Source organism: Xenopus tropicalis, chromosome 3 (genome assembly GCF_000004195.4).
Source record: "Xenopus tropicalis strain Nigerian chromosome 3, UCB_Xtro_10.0, whole genome shotgun sequence".
Taxonomy (NCBI): Eukaryota; Metazoa; Chordata; class Amphibia; order Anura; family Pipidae; genus Xenopus; species Xenopus tropicalis.
The window spans coordinates 134,082,404-134,088,722 of record NC_030679.2 but is presented as its reverse complement, the minus strand read 5'-3'; positions in this window follow the sequence as shown (position 1 = coordinate 134,088,722).

The following is a 6,319-nucleotide window of genomic DNA, read 5'->3' as shown; positions in this document are numbered from 1 at the left end:
ACATTGCAGCTCTCCCACTCATTGAAACAGACGCTGGAGTAGTCCATTTTGTATCCATGCTGGGGGAGACCGATACATTGCAACTCTCTTTGCCATAAATGGCACATTGCAGCTCTCTTTGCCGGATCCAACTCATTGAAGCAGACGCTGGAGTAGTCCATTTTGTATCCATGCTGGGGGAGACTGACACACTGCAACTCTCTTTGCCATAAATGGCACATTGCAGCTCTCCCACTCATTGAAACAGACGCTGGAGTAGTCCATTTTGTATCCATGCTGGGGGAGACCGATACATTGCAACTCTCTTTGCCATAAATGGCACATTGCAGCTCTCTTTGCCGGATCCAACTCATTGAAGCAGACGCTGGAGTAGTCCATATGATGTCCATGCTGGGGGAGGCCGACACACTGCAACTCTCTTTGCCATAAATGGCACATTGCAGCTCTCTTTGCCGGATCCAACTCATTGAAGCAGACGCTGGAGTAGTCCATTTTGTATCCATGCTGGGGGAGGCCGACACACTGCAACTCTCTTTGCCATAAATAGCACATTGCAGCTCTGTTTCCCGGACCTAACTCATTGAAGCAGACGCTGGAGTAGTCCATTTTGTATCCATGCTGGGGGACACCGACACACTGCAACTCTCTTTGCCATAAATGGCACATTGCAGATCTCCCACTCATTGAAGCAGACGCTGGTGTGCTGCCACAGCAGTAGTTCTGTTCACATTTTAGATACAGCAATTCTCAAGTGTTGCCAATCTCTTCAAATGTAACAATTTCTTATACATTTTGGGCTTTATGTATCCTTGCACTTCCCCCTCCCTCTCTCCTCTGGCCACCTCTAGTACTGTGTCCTTGCTGCTGTTTATTATTTACTTTGATATTGGCTCTGCCACCTGATTACATCACTTCCTGGTCCTGAGAGGAAGCAGCTGTTTCATTTGTAACATTTGTCATTTTGCCAGGGCTGGTGAAATCAGTACCTACACTCATCTCTAAGCAAGCCTATCTAAGCATCGTTGGTATGTTTGCATTTTGTTTAATGCCTGCTTATTATAAGCTGTGTATTTTGCTGTTATGTGCATTCTGGTTGTAGTTGCGATTCACTATTTTTCCCTTAGCAGCCAACTGTTAGGCCCCACTAGGACTGTATAATGCATATAAGATGTTTATATATGCTCCTGTTGTATATATCTGTATTTTACATACCCAGAATGTATTCTGATACCATTGTACTGTTTGTACCTACAGTTCTACCTTCTTTTGATGATCATCATTAAACAAGTTCAAAACTTATACAGTGTGGTGATTGAAGGGCGAGTAAACTGCCTGTTGATTCACTTCTCAGTGATGGGAGCAGGACAGTAGAACAACGTTGGACATAGGCTGTGCTTGATCTGGATAGTAAGACAACGTTGGACATAGGCTGTGCTTGGTCTGGATAACAGAACAACGCTGGATATAGGCTGTGATTGGTCCGGGCACCACACCACCACAGAGCAACGCGGTGCAGCCACAGCATCCACCACAGCGTAACTGAAGGTACTAACACACTTAGTTACTCATCTAGCAACACAAAGATGTCTGAACGTTCATTCAAGACCAGATCTAGGGTGTCATGCTCATCCAGACACTCCTATCGATCCCATGCTTCTGAGACAGCAGCACTGGCCAGAGCTGAAGCAGAGGCCATCAGAGCACAAATAGCCTTTGCTGAACAAGAAGCAGAGATAAAGAAAGAAAAGGCATGTTTAGAAGCTTCACTGGAAGTGCTGAGTTTGAAAAAATCAGCAGCAGCAGCATCTGCAAAAGCAAAAGTGTTAGAGGCTGCAATACAGGCTGGCTATGACATCAGTGATGAACCTGACATCCAGTTTGACTTGAAGCCTGAAACAGTTATACAGCAAACTCAGGACTATGTACATGAAAATTCTCAGACGCTCAGCCAACCTGATCCAGTCCCAGAGGCAGGAGACATGTGTCCACGCAGTGAAACAGGCCTGCCACTTCAGAGAAGTTCCTAGCAGCAGAATGCCGCTTACCAAGACTCTCCATTCACTGCAGAGGCACCCCCTGATGCCCCTCTGATTAGAAATCATAGCGACTATATACTGCCACAGTTGCCTACCAGCATGGGAAATCCTGCGACCAGCAGCAAGCGACATGACACTCCACACTACCAAGTAGATTCTACAGACTACCACAGTTATGCCCTGTCTCCACAAAAGGAAGGGACTTACACCCGCCCACCAGACACCAGAATGATAACACCAGCTAGCCGCTACCCAGACTTAACAGCTCACAAGCAAGACATGTCAGATCTGGTAAGATTCATGGCCAGACGAGATATCATCACTAAGGGACTTGTGCAGTTTGATGATCTCCCAGAGAATTATAGGGCCTGGCGAGCTTCATTCAGAAATGCTGTAACAGATCTAAATCTTTCAAATAAAGAAGAAATAGATCTTCTGGTGAGATGGCTGGGCTCCAAGTCAGGTAAACAAGTAAAACGCATACACGCTGTGTACGTGAATGACTCTAGGAAGGGTCTGCAGATGGCGTGGCAGAGACTTGATGAGTGCTACGGGCCTCCTGAGATCATAGAGGAGTCACTGTGGAAAAGAATTGATGGCTTTGGGAAAATCTCCAACAAAGATCATCAGAGGCTCAGAGAGTTAGGAGACCTGCTGATGGAACTCCAAGCTGCAAAGGAGGAAGGTGACTTTCCAGGCTTAGCTGTTCTGGATACAGCTCGAGGTATAAACAGCATTGTGCAAAAGCTACCATTTTTTCTGCAAGAGCGGTGGATGACTCAGGGTTCTAATTATAAAGAGCTGCATCATGTGCATTTCCCACCATTCTCTTTCTTTGTGAACTTTGTCACCCAAGAAGCAAAGAGGCGCAATGACCCAGGATTTATTCTGGCTCCTCAAAGCTTCGATGACCAGAAACCAGAAAGACACCTTCACAAGAATGCCACTCACAGAACTCCTGTTTTAGTGCGCAAGACTGTAATCCCTTCAGCTACACCATCACAGAAGAAGTCCACCAGTCCCAAGACGACAGATCTTACCCAAGGTTGTCCCATACATCACAAGCCCCACTCTTTGCTTAAATGTCGTGGCTTCAGGACGAAACCCTTGGAGGAAAGGAAGACTTTCCTAAGGCAAAATAACATTTGTTATCATTGTTGTGCATCTACTTCACATGTGGCAAAGGACTGTGGTAAGATTATCAGTTGTGTTGAATGCAATAGTGATAGACATGTATCTGCCCTGCATCCTGGTCCTGCCCCATGGTTTGTGAAAGCTCCAGCTGAGGGAGAGCATGGCGGGGAGGGACAGGAAAATAGTACAGCACCAACAGTAACGGCTATGTGTACTGAGGTTTGTGGAGGAAACCATAAGGGTCAGTCATGCTCAAAAATCTGCTTAGTCAATGTCTTTCCTACAGGGCGTAGGGAAAGAGCGATCAAACTGTACGCTATCTTAGATGATCAAAGTAACAGATCGTTAGCCAGATCAGAATTTTTTGATCTTTTTGGGTCAAAGGGCCACCAATTTCCTTATTCTCTCAAAACCTGTGCAGGAGTGTTTAACACAACTGGGAGGAGGGCACACGGTTTTCACTTAGAATCCCTAGACGGACAAGTGACTGTGCCACTACCCACACTCATAGAGTGTAACAAAATCCCAGAAGACCGGACAGAGATCCCAACCCCTGAGGTTGCACTACACCATAAGCATCTGAGATCGTTAGCAAGTCAGATACCCAAGCTTGATCCTAATGCCCCTATCCTCATTTTGCTAGGCAGGGACATCATTAGGATTCACAAAGTAAGAGACCAGATCAATGGGCCACATGACTCTCCTTATGCCCAAAGACTAGACTTGGGATGGGTAATAGTAGGCAATGTATGTCTAGGTGGTGTCCACAAGCCAGACCTAGTGTGTAACCACTACAACAATACTTTAGATGACGGCCGGAAATCCTTTTTTGCCCCACTGCATTTTTAACCACAAAGACAATGACTGCCAAATAACAAGACCCAGGTTTTACATTGTTTTAGGTCTCTACAAAGGTCCTTTAGGCTGAAGCCTGATATGAAAGAATGGCCATGCAGAAGTAGCACCACCCCTGAGTACAGAGGAAGAGTGCTGGTATCTGCCCCTCTTCAGAGTGTATCACCCAAAAAAAAACCTCTGCAGGTTAGGGTGGCCTTCGATTCAAGCGCTCAGTGCTGTGGTATATCTCTTAACGATGTCTTCCTAAAGGGCCCAGCCCTCAACAACAATCTCCTTGGGGTGTTGCTCCGCTTTCAGAAAGATGCTATTTCTTTTGTGGCCATACCATACAAGTACTATTGTACTTCTGAAAAAAAATCACCAATCCAGGCAAGATTGAGTGGTCCATGGGTAGAATGACTAAGACTTTCCCTGACGAAGATGGTAGGGTCCGTAAGGTAGAGGTCAAACTCACAAAAGAAGGAAGTTCGGGTTTGTTTGTTAGACCAGTTACAGAGCTTATCCTGCTTTTACCTCCTTAAAGTTCTCTTCAAGGTTTAGGTTAAATTGTGGTATCTCTTAAAGATACCAGGCTGGGAGTGTGCTGCCACAGCAGTAGTTCTGTTCACATTTTAGATACAGCAATTCTCAAGTGTTGCCAATCTCTTCAAATGTAACAATTTCTTATACATTTTGGGCTTTATGTATCCTTGCACTTCCCCCTCCCTCTCTCCTCTGGCCACCTCTAGTACTGTGTCCTTGCTGCTGTTTATTATTTACTTTGATATTGGCTCTGCCACCTGATTACATCACTTCCTGGTCCTGAGAGGAAGCAGCTGTTTCATTTGTAACAGTCATTTTGCCAGGGCTGGTGAAATCAGTACCTACACTCATCTCTAAGCAAGCCTATCCAAGCATCGTTGGTATGTTTGCATTTTGTTTAATGCCTGCTTATTATAAGCTGTGTATTTTGCTGTTATGTGCATTCTGGTTGTAGTTGCGATTCACTATTTTTCCCTTAGCAGCCAACTGTTAGGCCCCACTAGGACTGTATAATGCATATAAGATGTTTATATATGCTCCTGTTGTATATATCTGTATTTTACATACCCAGAATGTATTCTGATACCATTGTACTGTTTGTACCTACAGTTCTACCTTCTTTTGATCATCATCATTAAACAAGTTCAAAACTTATACAGTGTTGGTGATTGAAGGGCGAGTAAACTGCCTGTTGATTCACTTCTCAGTGATGGGAGCAGGACAGCTGGAGTAGTCCATTTTGTATCCATGCTGGGGGAGACTGACACACTGAAACTCTCTTTGCTATAAATGGCACATTGCAGCTCTGTTTCCCGGATCTAACTCATTGAAGCAGACGCTGGAGTAGTCCATTTTGTATCCATGCTGGGGGAGACCGACACATTGCAACTCTATTTGCCATAAATGGCACATTGCATCTCTCTTTGCCGGATCCCACTCATTGAAGCAGACGCTGGAGTAGTCCATTTTGTATCCATGCTGGGGGAGACTGACACACTGCAACTCTCTTTGCCATAAATGGCACATTGCGGCTCCCTTTGCCGGATCCCACTCATTGAAGAAGACGCTGGAGTAGTCCATTTTGTATCCATGCTGGGGGAGACCGACACACTGCAACTCTCTTTGCCATAAATGGCACATTGCAGCTCTGTTTCCCGGATCTAACTCATTGAAGCAGACGCTGGAGTAGTCCATTTTGTATCCATGCTGGGGGAGACCGACACACTGCAACTCTCTTTGCCATAAATGGCACATTGCAGATCTCTTTGCCGATCCAACTCATTGAAGCAGACGCTGGAGTAGTCCATTTTGTATCCATGCTGGGGGAGACCGACACACTGCAACTCTCTTTGCCAGAAATGGCACATTGCAGCTCTCTTTGCCAGATCCAACTCATTGAAGCAGACGCTGGAGTAGTCCATTTTGTATCCATGCTGGGGGAGACCGACACATTGCAACTCTATTTGCCATAAATGGCACATTGAATCTCTCTTTGCTGGATCCCACTCATTGAAGCAGATGCTGGAGTAGTCCATATGATATCCATGCTGGGGGAGACTGACACACTGCAACTCTCTTTGCCATAAATGGCACATTGCAGCTCCCTTTGCCGGATCCCACTCATTGAAGAAGACGCTGGAGTAGTCCATTTTGTATCCATGCTGGGGGAGACCGACACACTGCAACTCTCTTTGCCATAAATGGCACATTGCAGCTCTCTTTGCCGGATTAAACTCATTGAAGCAGACGCTGGAGTAGTCCATTTTGTA